We start from the raw sequence: 17,403 nt of genomic DNA on the forward strand, positions 1-17,403 counted from the left end.
GGTATTTCAAGTTCATTCATTATCTGTCTGTACATCAGCCAGAATTTAAAAAAAAAAAAAAAAATTAAGTGGTGGTGGGGCACCTCTTGATTCTCACTTGAACAGTTCTTTTGAAGTCTGTAAATATTTTTAATGAATGGTTTTGGGTTTTTGTTTTGTTTTGCTTTTGTTTTGATTGTTTTGGATTTGTTGGGTTTTTGGGGGTTGTTTTGTTGTTGTGTTTTTGGGGTTGTTTTGGTTTTTTTGGTTTTGTGTGGTGGGTTTTTTGGTTTTTTGTGGGGTTTTTTTTGGTTGTTTTTTTTTAAACACATGCCTGTCAGTAGGATATCCTCATACAACTGGGAAGAAAATTCAGTTCTAATGCTTAAATCCTTTTTAAATCTTTGCAGTTCTGGTAACATAGTAAACTCCAGCTACGTAAGTGGTCATTATAGAAAATGTGAAGCCAGAGCGTGTGAAATAAATAAGACAAAAGAAAAAGACAAGCAAGCTGACAACCATGGTCTTTAAGAGGACATAGTTGACATGAAATCTTGTGAACTATATTTTGAAAAAGAAAGAGTAATAATAAGTAGTAAAAGTTGTTTTGGAGACAGCACTTGTCCAAACTTGCCTGCCAGTTAGTGTTTTGTAACCACAGTGTCACTATGTTATAGCTGGCTGTTTCTGTGCAATGAGTCTGCAGTTATAGTAGAAGTTGACTGTAGTACCACAGTGAAGCTGGCAATTCACAAACAGCCGAAAAGGCATTCTGAAAAAGAATTTTTTCATCTCTAATGTATTTCCATTATAGTGCTTATAAATTTTAATTGTAAGAATAGCAAGTGTGAAACAGAAAAAAGGAACAGGTAATGTGGGCCTTAAAAAGGGAAGAAAAACCCTACCTCTAATTAGGTACAACTCGTCTTGGAGTTTTGCCTGATTAAAGCCAGAAAGATGAGATGCGTTGTTTTTCAAGTTACTTACCTCTGCTCTATCTCATTCTTCAGGTTCATAATTTACATTCAGATTTACCTGAGAAAGAAATGAAGCATGATTTTGAAGCACTAGGCTAAATTCATCCTGATATAATCAATCCAAGTGGAATTACGCTGAGGAAGAATTTGGCCCAGGCTTTCTAAACTTATTGAGAGAGAATTGCAATCTAACCTGGAAGGGAAGCATGGAAAAATCTTTATCTGAAAGAGCACACCATTACCAACAGCCTTTCTAAAGCACTTTCATTTGTCTTCCCTTCCTATCATTTTGTGCTGATTTCATTTGTGCTAACTACACATGTTCCCTTCTTCTTTCCTGCAAATTAACCATTGCAGGAGAAATGTATTTGCACACAAATATACTTAGAATATAAAAACTTCTGTTATAGTCCTGTTTAATGAAAAAGCTAAGCATTGCTTACAACTACAGATATATACTACTTAATCAGATCTTTAACATTTGTAAATCGAAAGAAAAAATATTTGAATTACTAGATTTGCTTTCCAGATTAGGAATAGGAAGAATTAAAATAATATAAATAATACAGTGGGTTTGGCTTTTTTATAAGGAATATGCATAGAACTGACAGTGTAGAAAGCTCAGATTACTTCTCTTGTCTTCTGTAAGAGACTCGGTGTTCCTTCTGTCTACTGGCTTTTGTAGGTTTGGGCATGTCATTTAGATTCTTGGTGCATCAGGTCGTATCATCAATGGGATCTGTAGAATGAATATAAATTTATCTTCCTAGAGGGTGTTTTAAACATCTGGACCAAGTTGAAAGTCATTAGTACCAGCGTAAGTCCGTATCTGCAGGGGCCTGTTGTACAGGGATGCTCCAGAGTTTCTCTAGTGCGACTGAGAGGAAAAACCATTCCGCTGGGCTCCATCTGAGAACTGCTGGATTTGATTCACCTTGCACTTTCTCTATTTTATAACAACGTTACCTCTGTGGAAGTTAGTCAAGTAATGGCAGTATAAAACTAGTGTTATAAAAGGAGCTCTGTGCCATAAAACACTGCTTATTGGCAGTATGTACATTCACTTTGGCCTGGCCAACAAGTGCTGAGGTTAGACATCCCAGAACAGAGCCGTGGATGTCAGCTGCTGTCCTGGCACAGTGGTCCTAGACCTGACCAAATTCAGCAACAACTGCATCCTCTTAGCAGGTCAAACTGCACTCGCAAATATGGGCAGTTCTTCAGCCAAAAAAACCCCCACCACACACAAAAAAAACCCCAGCAAAGTAAATCTGAACTTCTACAGTAAAATGTTAGAGTAGTAAAATCTCCTTTTTCTTTACCACTTCAAAAGAAAAAAAAAAAAATCCTACTTCATTAACTTTACGTAATAGAAACTACATCTGCTAATAAGAACTTAGCCGTGCAAGGAACTGATGGTTTCTGGGACCTCTCAGAAGTGTGACTTACACTGTCACCCAGTTTAGCTAAGCTAAACCAAACTGGATCAAGATATTCTTGTTCCACAGGGGGATACTCACAGTTGCAGTTCTTCAGGATCAACAGTTGTGCTGTAGTTTCACGTCCTACCTTAATCTGAATTAACTTTCAAGTTCAGGCAAGTCCTTTCGTTGGAGGATACAGACTCTGTTAGACAGAAAACCAACCATTTGCTGTATGTGATTAAACTTAAGTTAATTTCAACATAACTACACCCACACACTGATCTTCCTGTTATACAAAGTTCATAAGACTTATCATTAGAAAGTGGAAACGTTGCTATCCCAGCCCTGCTTATTGAGGGACACAGCTTCATGTCTCAGCCTGATCCCAGCCCTACCCAAGCTTCTTCACAACCACAGCCAAGCCTTGGCAACAAACGCGGCTCCAGCACACGGATTCGAGATGCAGCAGCTACAGAAACAAAAGCCTGCCGCTCTGCTTTCTGTAGCTGTCCCCCGCCTTTTCTGCTGCGGACTCCACCAGAATTTGCACTCTGCCTTGCTGTTTTCGAGGGTGCAAGCGACGGCCCCGCAGCAGCTGCTTGCCTCTGTAGCTGAAACTCTCCCTCCCTCTCCCCCTCCGACATGGCGTCAGAGCAAGCTGCAACGCTGCCCTGAACTTGTTCTATCCAGTTTATGCAGCCAGCCTGTTCCTAGAGATACATTCCTGTGGCTGCCTGAAGCTTCACAGGAGGAAAAACCTTCTTGAGCTCCCCCCCCGCCCCGCCAAGCTGTTTATAGTCAAAGGTCAGATCAACTTTTCTTCTGTTGCCTGTTCCCAGTTTCACACTATCTCTTGTGGCATGGCTCAGGCAAAAAAAAAAAAAAAAAAAACCCAACAAAAAATCAACTTTTATTTAAGTGTGTGTATAGAGAGGAAGCTGTGGAATGAGAAAGGGCAGAATTCGTCTTTTATTTAAGTGTGTGTATAGAGAGGAAGCTGTGGAATGAGAAAGGGCAGAATTCGTCTTCCTGATTTTTAAAAAAGTTTTCTTTCCTCTGCCTCCTCCCCCAGTTAAACATTTTTACATAACAAAAACAAATGGTCCCAGGAACGAAAGGAGAGCTGAGCTGAAGATTTTACAACTCTGTCTATAACTTTATTTAAGAATGCAGAATTTCCTGGGAGTTCCATGCTGTGGGGAACTGCATGGAGTTAACATGCTTGTTAACTGAGGTCACTGATGAAAGCGAAAGCATATTTATAGCACCCGATCCAGGATAAACAGATGACAGCTCCATTAACTAGCAGCACAAATGGCCCAGGACACCAGTAACCAACAAGGGATCATCTTCCCCATTAGCCCTCCTGGAGGAGAGCTGGTGGAAGCAGTAAACCTGACCAAATTAGTCAGGGGGCAGGGCTGGGGGAAGATGGTCTTGTCCTCTAACTCCTCATTGTTTTTAGGCATTGGGTGCATGATGACAAAGGACCCCTCCTTTCTTCGTGTTAAGGTTATTCTTTTGGTCTGTGCTGCTGTGCAACTGCTTACACTGTGCTCGTGGTGGGCTGTGAGAATTTATGCCTACAGAAAAATTAAGATAGTGACTCAGCAGGCCTTACTCAGTGCAGATTATTGGGAAGATTATGTGTCGTGTTCACAGCTCCATGTGAATAAACGGTTGGAGAGGTATCTGTATCCCAGAATTAGGCTGCTGGGTGTTTCGAGTCAACCACAGACAGGTAGCAGGAAATACTTGCTCAGGGAGATTGCGAATGAAGGTCAGTCAGGGTTGATGAACGAGTATTGTTAAAGCGGCGACAGCCATGTTCTCTAGTAAGAAAGCTGCTGTGAATCGTAATTGTGGAAATGATATACAGATGCACAACGCTGGGGCATAATTCTGTTCTGAAGCCTGCAGAATTCAGGTTCTGCTCCTGGGCGTGCTCCTGCTGGTGGCTAATTTTCTCTGTAACGAGTACCTCATCGAAGGACCAAATCCTGTCCCCTCTTGCTAGCTGAGCTGGCAGAATCAGTGCAATGAGGGAAGCTGGAGGGAAGGCTCTGGGAGTCGTTGCGCTGTAGGGAGGAGAGCTGGAAGTACAGGGGTCAGACGTGATGTAGCTCAGCTGGCAGGTCACTCTCCCAGGTGTGGAAGAATTGGGAGCTCCAGCACAGCCTTATCGGGGCTGGACCAGGCTCTGCTCTGCGGCACGGGGAGAGGAGCTGCGTGAGCACCCTTGCACCTCCTTGCCCAGCTGTCCTGGGGCATGCTTTGGTCTCTGGTGCTAGGCACTAGAGGGAGATGTCAAGACATGATCTTGCTTGAGGCTGCTCCAGTAGTGTGCACGTTCCCAGGTACCTGATCCCTTTCCAAATCATCCGTGGGAGTTCCAGTACCACAAGAGGGGTTATTTGGTAATTAACTGTAAATGCTTGCCCATTCAGACATAAGCTTGGCAGCATCTGGCTTAGAAACCCTCGTCGTAAAACATCTTTAATGTTTCGGCTGGAAGAGGGTAAATCTGGGAATGTAAGAGGCCTTCTCTTTCTGGGTGATCACCGTCTTGCTGTCTGGGTGTGGATGCCTCCTCTACAATAGAGAGGCCACTCCATTTGGTCGAAAAGACACCAATAAGGCTTGTTGGCCACTAGCTCCTATCTCGGTGAGATTTCAGTCCGCATTTTGCTTAACAGCTCTTCCAAACTGACTGCCCCCCTGAGTAACAGCAAGCAGGGTACTGAAAAGCAAACCCATGCCCTGCTATTCAGAAACAAAGACTGCCTAGCAACCAGGCTCCTCGCAGCAAGGGAAGATGTGGCGTGCGAGCCTGTGGCCCCTGCTCTTTCAAGGAATGAAACCAAGATGTCAAAGGAAGTTACCCTTTCGGTATCAATCACATACGTAGGGTCTCACCTTTACGGAGGCCTTGTAGTCAGCAGAGCAGCATAACGTAGCGCTCGGTTGTACCTTTGCCCTTTTGCAGCGTGCATGCCATCCTTCTTGGTGCAGACACAGTGCAAAACCGGGCCAAGTAGCTCTGTCCTGAGCACGAGGCATCCCAGTCCTGGAAGCAACTCAACCACAATGACTAAAAGTTTCCCCGGGAAACAGATTGGATCCTTAACAAGCAGGTGTTTTATGAGCTGATAAAAATGATCTCAAAGGCCAAGAATCAGCCTCACAAGTGGAGAGAACAGAAATGATCGGTGGCTGTTTCTCCTGCTGTTGCGAATCAGAAATGAAACTGAGGGTTTAGTGCAAAGAGGGTTAAAACACTAGTAATTCAGTGCCTACCAGCTGGGAAGAATAATAAAGCCTGCATTTCTGTGTTGGTACGGGGCGAATGCTGCAGAAACAGGAATTTTATTACATAATTATGCCTCCTACATAAAGCTTTAGAGGGGGGAAGCTAGCAGGGCTGTGCGTCATTAAAATGACACAAAACATGCCGCCACGATCAGAGTCCTGTGTGTGCTTAAGACTGTACAATATGCACATATTCTTCATGGCCTTGCCGCATTCATGAATTTCAGTTCAGTCTGTTCACAGCTGGGAGGGAGGCTGCCTAGTCAAAATGTGCGCTGCACTTTCTGCCATGGAAATGGAAGACGGGAGGGCGGGGGTGTTTTGTTGTTTGTTATTGTTTTACCAAAGATTTAATTAAATGATTGAAAGGAAATGGAGGGAGAAGTGCAATTCCAAACAAAAAATGCTGACGTGAGCACACTCCCTTTTAAAAGTAGCGATGCTCGGGAGCGCTGCAGGGTCCGTGAAGCCCTTCTGGATCATCTGTGGTTGCTTTGTGGTGGCCCCTTTGCCTTCTGTAAGGAGTGCTGCTCACAGGCATTGGTGGAAGTTGCACTCAGCTGTTGGCAGGAGGAGGTAGTCCACCCACAGTAGGAGGTCATGAACAACACTTGGAGACTCAGGAAAAAAGAGGTTCTGGTAACTTTAGTATTGGCATAAAGAGGACTCTCTATCTCAAAGCACCGGGCAGGCAACAAATCATATTAATGTCTTTTGGGATGGATTGAGCAGCACTTTTCCTGTTGTACAAGTGAAGACTCTGACGTTGAATGATTGTAATTGTGTTCCAGAAATGGCAGCTCCATGGGTTTTCTCTGAGCATATGCTTAGTGGTCTGTCTGATGAGATTTGTAAGTGGTTTCTCTTGTCTGCTCCTTCTTTAACATCCAAAGCACAAAGTTGAGAGGAAGTGAGAAGATCTTTCCTTTTTTTGTGTGTGCTGTCAGCAAGCCACCGATGCAGCCATGAAGAGCATTCTTCTGATTTTTCAATTCTGTGTAACCCAAAACTGAAGCATTCTTTCTGTCCTGAAGAGCTTACAGTTAAAGGGTTTCATTCAGAAAAGTATTTAAATCATCTGTATTAATGACAGCATTTAAGTAGGCATTTAAGTACTTGTTTGGATTGCATCCTAATAAGGATGCTTTGTTGAGTGGGGCTGAAATAGAAAAACTGAAGGCAAGGTATGGAGTGTATTAGTGAAACACCTGGTGATGCCTGGCAAGCATTTTTGCTGCTTCCATTTCACTTAATCTTCTGCTTTAATTGATACCGCTTTTAGTGTTTAGTGGGTTGGACAGGGTTGGAGGGAGGCATGCAGTCACAGTACCAGTGGCATAGGGAAGAGAGAGGAAGCAAAACAGGGGAATGACAGAGGTGTGAATGAAAATCAGTGTTTCCTGGCTCTTTTTGTTTTTTTGTTTACATACAAAATATCACAACAATGTTAGTTCCCTTATAGTTGGGAGACATGAAAAGCTGAGTGTCCTTTAATATTGGGTTCCTTTGGGTGTTCCCTTGGCTGTTGGTACCCTGTGGGATAATCATGTGTGATTTTTGACAGCACTGGAAAGAGAAAGCCAGTGCGGAAATACTGGGTTAAATTCTGACCCTTATCAGTCCAAGCAAAGTTAATGGGCTTGCATTACTCTAATGAGGAACGCAAAGGTTTAGAGGTTGCTTAGTTACTGGGCCTGCAGAGATTTCAGATGGTAGGACATAACTCGTATATCCCCCAGATATATTTTTATCCCCACAGTCATGATAACATGATATGTCATGCTGCCAGTCTGCCACTGTGGATGAAACATTTCAGCTGGTGGTCTGCGTGTCGCACTAGACCCATAGCGTGCTTCTGTACGGCCTCCCACTTCTTCCAGAGGATGTGGAAACACCTCCTCCCATATTTGCTGTGTTGAAAGCCAACCTTTGTTGTGCCACCTCTACGTTTAAGGATCTTTTTCTTCTCCTATATGTGTGCAAGGCCCCACAGATGAATATATCAGAGCATCAGTACAACATGCAAGGTTTCTAGACTGGAATACAGCTGCTCCTGAAACCACCTAGTCGATTCCCTCTGTTTCAGCAGATCTTTTCCCAGCACATCCAGCAAGTCATAACTATTCATTTCAATGACAAAACCAAGATTTTACTCCTATTAACATTGCTATGTCAGTGGAGCAGCAGCGTTGGGTCTCTCCTGCCTGAACAGAATTGTCAGATGGTTCTAATACCGCAAAGTCCTTGGTAGTGGCTGTAATGCAAGAGGCAGAGAAGAGCAAACTTCACAGTGGATCTGTGCTGAGCTGACAATAGCAGAGGTTGGAATCGATCGAAAATCATTGAGAGAGAACAGAAAGGCTGACTTAGTTTTAACCCCATTCTTCAAGTGCTCTCTCTGCCTGACTCAACATGCAAAATCCCAACAGCCCAACTAAGGTCAGGGAATGGGAGTGAATACAACTGTTTTATCTGCCTTATCCACAGAAAACATTTCATGCCTGACCGACTTGGGTGAGCCATGAACAAATTATTCGATTATAAACTGAAGGTATTAGAAGCAGTGATGTTTTACAAATCTCCCTGTAAGTCTGCAGTTAACTTAAACAAGAGGTCAGCAAAATTTCTTTAACAGCTGAACAGTTTGCACAGCCTGCCCAAGTATAAGCTGCCTTCACAAAGTCTCTGCCTACACAAGGCAGGCACAGGAGGCTTGTTCCGTGTTCGTAACATTCACTGAGCCTTTCTAACGTAGTGTTAAATATTGAAATTAGCCTGCAGTATTTCAAAGCTGTAGTTAAAACTGGCATGGCTGGTATGATGCAAGTGCCTGGATAAAGCCAAGACAGCATGCGCATAGGTGGAATTCTGGTGCTACCAAAGGAAGTGGCAGGCCTTGTGGTGACTGCAGTGAAATGCAATTTTACCTGCAATGTTTAACAAGTTGAGAGTCAGGCTTGGACCTTTCATTGTTTCCTGTTTCCCATCACCTTCATTGTGAGGAGACAGACGCAGCTTTATTTTTCTTGCAGTTGCTGTGAGGTGAGAGGAACAACCCCGGGCTGAGGATACAGGAAAATAGCCTCTAAATAGTCTGTGCAGGTACATGTTGAAATATAACATGCAAAATACCCATGACAGACACATGAGTTACACATGAAACCACAACCTATGATGGGTTACCAGCTATTAGAGACTATATAACTGTGTGTAGCAAACCTCTTGAATTACTCTTTGCTAAAGCTTATAATGCAGAACACATGAATTTTCCCTGAAGACCCTTACAGATAAAAGGCCAGAGGAAAAAAAAACAGGGATGAAGATGGAGCTGAATAAGCCACAAACCACAATGCATTTGCTGTCAAGCTTTACACAATTCTAGTCAAGTCTGCCTTTACTGCAGACAGACCGTGTGCTATGCTCTATCTGATACTGCCGTGCTGGTACTCACGACACAGCGCGCCTGGGTCCAGCCCAGCAGCCTATGACCTGTTCTCAAGCATTTACTTCCCTTTCGGTGAGTAATAAACTTTGAGTCACTAGTCTTTCAAGTGACGGACTTTCCCAATAGTGAACTTGTTCCCTTCCCCTGAGTTGTGAAATGAGAGCAAAATTTATGCCACAGATACTAAACAGTAGGGAAGGCTGGGTGGTTCTGTAAGGCACCCTCAGCTCTAAGGCAGTGTCCCAGTATTTCCAGCAATCGTAGAGTTCAGAGATCCTCACTCAATGTGGGGCAAGGTAACTTTGAACTCAACTTCATGGCCAGCAGTGCCTGCTTTCTGTTGCTCTTTTGCTTGTAAGAGAACGCTAAGTGTGAAGGAGCCCATTGCCATTCCTCCTTCTGCAATTTTCTGATGGCCAGAATGCAGCCACACTCCTGAATTGCAATTGAGGGCATAGGGCAGATAAGATAGGGTTATGTTAGATGATTCAAAGAATTCCACTGGGCAGAAAAAAGGGGATTCACGTTCACAGTTTTCATAGACCAGAGATGCCAGTAAAACTGAAAAGCGGTTTCTGTTTTGCATTATCACCACCCACTTTTTCCAAAGATGTTCTACTTTTCTCAGCAGCCTCCCCATTGGTGTAGCTATAAATAAGTATATATCTTTATGCGTGTTGAGAGATTCAGGTTTAAGCTTATATTTAAGCTGCAAAGTTATATATATCAGGACTGTATTAAAGATGACAAAAGCCTCATTGTTCTGTTCATGTTTTATCTCAGCGTAACGTGTGTGTTCGTGGGTATGTGTGCATATAGACGTATATTAACATATGTAGACAGGCATAGGATGAAAAAACAATCCAGATTCTCTACTCCATTTCTGTAGTTGGGTGTTGGTATAATTAACTTTCATGACATAGAGGGAATAATTCTGTTATAAAGCTGGAGCAACAGCATGGCAAAGCCCTATCTGTTTGCACACAAAGTCTTAAGATTTAGATATGTACGTTCTGTGATAAAATACGTAATTACTAAGTTTGGTCATTCCAGATTCACTTTAAGAATATCTCACTTTCTAGACATTGCCAAGGCATTTCTGAAGCTGGTTTTCTCTTTGTGTTTGGAAAGTACCTGTATTTTATCCTTCCAGCAAGCTTCACAGTGCTTTTTTATTAATAATTAAGTTTTGCTTTGATCACTGTATAGAGTGTGGAAATGTTGGTCAGGTTTATATAGAACACGGAAAGTAGCTGGCCTTGAGGAGCAAGAGGGACTTGTTGGCATGGTAGCCAGCAAATATTTAGATAGTATGGATCACTTGCCAAAAAGAGCATGATTCTGGGATGCCCATCCTTTGCTCAGAGAAGGCTCTTTGGCAACTTGCCAGGGATGTTCCTAATTTGCTAACTGTGCAGCAGGTTAATGACGTAAGTCCACAGGAGACTGTAGTACCTGTAGTTCATTTTGTTGGTTATAAAGAGCTCAACACTGAGGTTTTGGAGTGTAGTTTCTTTGTTGCTCTTGTTTTCTGCAAACTGTTGAGGGAGCAAACTAAACCAGCTAAAAACTGGACAGTTCACCTCCGCGAAATTGTTGGCGGACATTCCCCCTCTGCCCAGTGTTAACTCAGTCTCTGTTCCAGACTGCTCCAACCAACTTGGCTGTCAAAGGTTCAGAGTGCTTCTATTAGATGGAACGGGGAGATTCAAATGGCCATAACCAAGCTGGCTGGCATGGAGCTGTGTGGGCAGCCGTCACTCCTATGCCATGCTGCACGGCAGTGGCTACCAATAAGGGATTTTCCACATGAAGGATGCTTTTGCCTGTGAACATGGGGTTAGTTATTAGCACCCGGCTCAGGGGTCCTGTGCCTGAGGGCAATTCATGGCTTCGCAAGCTACCCGGCCTCAGCTGAAGAGTTAAATGACTATGTGTGAGCTCTTAGAAAATACCAGGTACAATGTGTTAGTTTATACCTCAGTGGGAAAGTTGTAAGTTAATGGGCCTTTACCTCATATTTGCTATGATCTAGGAATGCACAAACAATTACTTACTGTGGCTCATCTGAGTCCTGGTAATTTGTTGTGCTTGTAAACTCAGCTACTTCTGTGAACTCACAGACACTAGTGAAATCCATAGCCTGCCTTATTCTGTGTATTTTTTTTTTTTTTTTTATTTTAACTGATTTGACATCTGTCTGTTAATCAAATGTATATCTTTTCTAGGTTAGTAAGAAGACTTTGAAGTTGGGTCAGCCATTTTCAAAGAAAATTCTTTTTCTTAGATAATCGATGAAGCCCGGGGAGGAGTCTGCTTTTTCCACTGGGCATAAATAATAGCTGGTTTCACTACTGCTTACATGAAGGAGTCCCATTTCATGGGAAGTACTGGTGTTTCTGGAGTCTGAATGGAAAAGAGAGAGGTCTTAGTCCCTGTGTATTTGCACAACACTGGATTTCCAAGGGTGTTTCTTTTTGTTAGTGCTGTTTGCTCGTTCTTTTCAAATGAACAAGAATGGAAGTATTAGCAAATGAAATCCAGCACAGAATTCACCAACAGCCACTCGATAGCGTGAGGCAGAGGAGCAGTAAGGAAGTTTGCTCACAAGCATGCCAGGGGGATCAGCTGAAGGATGACAGGCTTTCAATATTCTGCCTGAGTGTCAAGTCTGCAAATGGGATTACAAACCAGTAACAACTGTGATGGCTGGTATTATGTGGACACCTGTTTGCCCAATGCTGGATGCGGGCTAGCGTCCACATAGGATGTTGAACAGTCACCAGATGGTAATGGCTTTCAGTTACTACGCGTTTTCTCTGGATTTGATCCAGCAATTTAGACAAGATGCTCTTTGCTAGCAAAACAGCACTAGAAGGGACATGGAGCTCTTAAAGGGGTTAAAATAAAAAGGGTTGTTAATGAACCACAAAACTCCCTGAGTGAAATGAGTTTAGATTACTGTCACTGAAGTTTAACCAAGTGCCAGGGTCTAAAGTAGCCGCTTAATAACAAATGGTTCCACCATCCAGTCATTAATGAGATCTGTTGCATAACACAGAAACTTAGCTCAGTAAAGGTAAGGACCAAAATGTCGCTAATGCCTGAATACCTTACGATGGGTCAGTACGTCTGTTTTGGGTTGAAAGTCTCAGCGTGGATATGAAGGTATGCTGTGGGGGGGACACCCTGTGTGTTGTGGAGCATGTCTCGTCCATTCTTTTGGTTAAATTGGGTAAGAGCATATGTCATTGTGTTCCTTTTGTTGGTGTGTTTTACAAGTTGTTTCTTTCAAGTCTAACGGGAATTCTTTTTCTTGCCGGAAGCCTGTGTTTATTTCACTGGACAAAATCTGGACCCTGATGGGGACCCACCCAGGCAGGGAGGGTGGCGATCAGTTTGAGTATGAAAAAGAGTCTGTTGACTTTCTTCTTCCACTAAGTTGTTCACATGGCCTCCTTCTGGACACTGAGCTGCTTAGTGTTTGGGGAAGTCCCAGGGCCCAAACCTGCAAACTAAGTGGGGAGGGTGGCGAGGGAAAGGAGCCCCTCAAGCAGCCTAGACTTAATAGGGCTCCTCCAAAGCCACTGGAACATGCCTTTTGCTGGGCATAAACTGCTCTCGCTCCATCAGCATCGTATGCCGTTATCCTCGGAGGTGTAAATCAGCATAGCTCCCTCTGGCCCTAAGAGTGTTTCAGATCACTGTGAAATCCGGAATGCTTTTTAAATGGTGAAGAGGTAGTGATTTATAATAGCCAAAACATACTCCCACCGATGCCTGTGCTGCCCATAAATCTCTGCTTCTTAGGTACAATGGTAACACTTCCGTTATGTCTCTCTGTTCTTTAAATTGTTCCATTTGGCACTCCGTTCACAATAATTCTCTCGAACACATTACTGTTTCTTGTGACACCATAAATCCTCTTTTAATTTTGGCCATTTATGGTCCTCTCAGTCCCATTTCAGGTTTTCTTTAAGATTTCTCATGGTTTGATCATAGATTTGCTACTGTGATGTCTCTGTTTCTTGGTGTCGTGTGATTAGCACATTAAGGTGGATATCTGTTGTGATTCGCTTCCAAACTGTCCTAAGGATTTGTTATACAGGGAAACTTTTTATATTCCTTCTTTCAAGCATTTTACAAGCTTTCTTCTATTTATTTTATGGGCCTTTTTTCCTTAACTACTGCATTCTTTTCCTCATTTGGACTTCCTTGCATGTAGGTGACATCTTAAACATTACGTCATCCGCTTGATGCAGAAGGACCAGTCAAACTTGATAAGAAAATGTTGGGCTGTTGGAACGTCACACACAAGATCCACACTGCAGTTATCCTTTATCTCAGTGTTTCATCCCTGTTTTAGAGAAGGGGTTAACAGCTGTACTTGTGTGGCTAAAGAGAATTGCTGGCCTGGCTGCTAATTATCTTCTCTGGAGGGTCAATCTTTCCAAGAATCAGGTTATTAAAATGAGAACTGACTGTCTCTCTCATCTCTCTCTCTTCTTTCTGTTTTTTTTTCCCCCTAGAAAAAAATTGCACAGGGCATGAAAAACCCGGTATATTGTTTGAAGTAGAGGAATAATTTTTGAATTATAGGTAGAAAAATATTCTGTGAATTTCTCTTTGGGGTTTATTAACAGAACTTTTTATCCGTATAGCTAAAATACATATATAAGAGTGTTATCTGTATGGTTGTTCCTCTTGCTTCATTGTATTTCTGCTGGAAAGTGAAGTCCTCTCCCCTTCATACCTGGGATAGTTTTCAGCTAATGATATATATGCAAGGTCTTTGTGCCCATCGCTAGTTCCTGTGTCCCTTGTCCATGTGGATTTCTTGTTTATGCCTCTGTGTTACCTCCATTTGATAGTACATGGTGCAGAGGAAGTTTTCTTCTGGAGTGACTATGATATTGTTAGGTAGTGGGGGGTGGGGTGATTAAAGGTAATTTTTTTTTTTTTTTTTTTAGTGTAGAATATGGCTGTTCCTGCATATTTTGCCATCTATCAGTTGTTTTAGATTTTCCAATTTCAATTATCGCTCAGTAATCTTAGACTTAGACTATTGAAATGTGTAATTATAAATGCTATTTGGGTGCCCTTGTCAATTCTTGCCTTTCCAAACTTAAAAGGTCGACTATTGAATTGTTGCAGTTGTCACTAGAATCACATTTGGGACTTGCAGGAAGATACCATGTTTGTCTCCCTATAAGACTTAAATTTTTTAGCAGTTGTTTGCAGGTGTCATTTTGCTCCGTTTGAAGTTGATTTCAGGGGCACGTCCTTTCTGCTGCATGCTGCCACTGCGGGTGTCAGAGTCCCAGGCAGGGCTGCCTGGGGTACCTGCATCCGTGGCCAGATCTTCCCCCTTGGGTTTCTCACCGGGGGTAGGAGCCTGACAGCAAGGTCCAACCTCAGGTGGGCAAAACTGTCTTTCAGGTAGTAGAGGACGTCACACTTGTCTAGCGCCCTGATTTATTGTTTTGGTTCCCCTGCAGTACTTAGGCTGTTTCACATCCTGAGTTTTATTATCTGAGGAATATTATCAGCAACAGATAATTTCCCTCAGTCATGGAGACAGATTTTAATTCATGCTTTCTTGAGTTTGAGACTGGGTTATTTGATTCTATCTGCTTCCACTCTTTAACTCTTGTAAGCAAAATCTAAAAGCTGCAGGAAGGCTGATGCCAAAAATCAGCTTTTCAGAGCAGGGGAAGTCTTTAGTGTTCTCTGTTCAATGGTGTGTCAGTTGTAAACTCTTCATACTGATTTATAAAGCTTTGCATGGCCTTCGACTGTCTGATGAAACTGTCTTGATAACCACCTACTGTTGCTGCCTTCCTGACTGTCTGTGGGACTGGATTTCACTCTGCCAGTCACAGAGCATTTTGCCATTATTCTTCTGCCTCGTGAAATTCCCTTTCCATGATAAGAGCCATCATTCCACTGAGGCTTTGAAAAAGAAGTCTGGTTTTTGGTGGAACCACTTGATACCAGCAGTGAGATTCTCAGCTGGCGTTCTGTTACCAGTGATGCGAGTGACATAAAGCAGCAGTTTTACCAAATGGCTCACGATTGCCTGGAAATGTATTTTTTATGACAATTTTGTAAGACTTTTTTTTTAAAGAGGTAATTAATGGTCTAATCAGAATGAGTTTAAGGCCAGGAGTTGACTAGTTGAGCTTTTTATTGTCGTGCTGCTATTTACATATTGTCTGATTTAGCAGAGTTACATCAGCTCCCCCAGTTCTCACCTCTAGAAGAAAAGGGAGTATCCCTCTAGGTCCTCTGCCCTAGATGTGCTGTAAATGTCCTGTGAGAGTTGGTCAAACAGTAAAATGCTTTGGACTGTATAGGGTTTGGTGTTCCACCCTGTGAAAGAAGGGTGTGACGCTACCGAGATGTCTACAGTTGCTCTGATAAAATGAGGCAGAGGAAAGGCCCCCCATGAAGAAGTAAGGAAGTCCATTACAAGGCAAAAAGCCAGTGGTTCAGTGCCAGGTCATGTTTACTGAGAAGTCCTCACTGATAGCATATAGGGCGTGCCAGTTAGCAAGATCACATCCTGATGTTTTGCTTACCAGCTGTCTGTCAGCAAAACACCATCGTTCTGTGTATTGGCTTAATTTCTGGTATCAAAACCAGTAAGGACATTTTAAAAGCAAGCTGCTGCTTAAAGAGAATAGATATAAAATATAAGTAAACCTCAGTTTTAGAAGCAGTGGGGAATTCCTTTGGCTGCTAGGAATTCCAGATTATTTACACTAAGAAAACCTTTCCATAAACCTTTCTGTTTAGTTTACAAAAACAGTTATGCTAAAATGAGTGGCATGGAAAGGTGGAAGCTTAGAGCTAGCCATCATGTTCATCACACACAGAAGGATTATACTGGCAACATGATATGGGTATGAACAGGACTGGGGATTGGGTGAAGAGCGATACCACCCCCCACCACCCCCCAAAAAAAACCCCAAAACCTCCCAAAACACAACCAAAACTGGATCGCATGCAAAGAGAGCAAAGACGTGTACTTCGGTTGTTGCTTTATTGTGGTGTCCTGTTGGCCTAAGCTGTTCTTCTGTCCTTCCTGAGTGGCCACAGAGGATAGCTGGGTTTTGAGAGAGAAATCCAGGACATTTCTAAAATGTTGTTGTCCTCTAGGCTTTTTCTTGTTCTCAGCATACGTTTCTGCTTTTGCTTCAATGTGTTAAAAGGAGCAAGTTTGTTTATGAAAATGTTGTCTGTAAAGAAAAACCCTTCCCTCTAGTGTGCTTAGTTTTTTATCAACAAAACAAACTAGACAAAAGGAAGGATTCTTTTCTTATAAAGAAATAGATATTGTTTTCATTAAGGCAAATCCCCTATTCTCCCTTACCAAATGAGAATCTTTAACTCCAAAGAGAAGAGTATTGATTTGTCTCCTACAGTGAAATTGCTGAAGCATATAGGAAATGTGATGTTTATGGTGGTTTGGGGTTTTGTTTGTTTGTTTGGGTTTTTTAAACAATTTTGCTTAATGACTCCCTCCCCCCCTGCTTATTCCGGTAACTTAAAGTACAAATTAAAAGATGGGCTGTTAGCAGACACAGTTCTTCCTCAGGTCATGTCAATTCAGAGCTGGGCATGCAACTCAATCCTTAAAGTGTGAGCTTTTAAACTATGTATGTGTAACGTGGAAATTGTGGGACAGCCCCAAGCTTGTGCAGAGGCTGTAGGATATGGTCGGTACCTCTGCAGCTTCCTTTGCGGGTGGGCAAGAGAGCGGCTGCTTGGAGCCATGCTAGCTATGTTAGCGCTGGCCCAATGTCCAGCAAATGGGCTCTGCTTCTCGTTGGGGCTTGCGTGACTTCAGTCAGTTCAGGGAGGGGGTAAAATCTGCAGGTTGTTCAGCCAGACCGTTTCGGTGAGATCAGGGTTGTTGGAATACGGGAAGGATTGGGGTCATGGTGCTCACGATAGGTACCAAACAAATGAAACCACTCCTCACGGTGTGAGCAAAATGGATGAATGCTGTAGTCCCATCCTTCTGGCATCGCTTGGCCTGTGGGCACGAGGCTTGGCGCTGAGAAAAACAACTCGAGGGGTAAAATAGAAGATTACCTCAGTATGTGGTGATTCACCCTGATATACTAGGCCACCCACTTTTTATTTTGCAAATTGGAGCACTGCTACTGTCAGGGGATGAGGAGGGGGCTAGGGGCTAGTGAGAATGACCCGCTACATTTGAAATTCATTTGATACCGTAATTCCTGCAAGCACTGTGGAGCAG

At 42.9% G+C, this 17,403-nt stretch overlaps 1 protein-coding gene and 1 long non-coding RNA gene across 4 annotated transcripts in view; one reads left to right on the plus strand and one right to left on the minus strand.

Moving 5' to 3' along the window:
• MAML3 (mastermind like transcriptional coactivator 3) overlaps positions 1 to 17,403 on the plus strand; it is a 326,972-nt gene that overhangs the window by 122,695 nt on the left and 186,874 nt on the right. The gene's annotated exons all lie outside the window — the stretch shown is intronic.
• Positions 1,617 to 3,165, minus strand: LOC121233327. Its single transcript, XR_005932472.1, has 3 exons — positions 2,776 to 3,165; positions 2,477 to 2,582; positions 1,617 to 1,695 (listed from the first exon to the last, which is right to left on the minus strand). It is a non-coding gene; the product is annotated as an uncharacterized LOC121233327 (long non-coding RNA).

Source organism: Aquila chrysaetos, chromosome 1, assembly GCF_900496995.4.
Source record: "Aquila chrysaetos chrysaetos chromosome 1, bAquChr1.4, whole genome shotgun sequence".
Lineage (NCBI taxonomy): Eukaryota > Metazoa > Chordata > Aves > Accipitriformes > Accipitridae > Aquila > Aquila chrysaetos.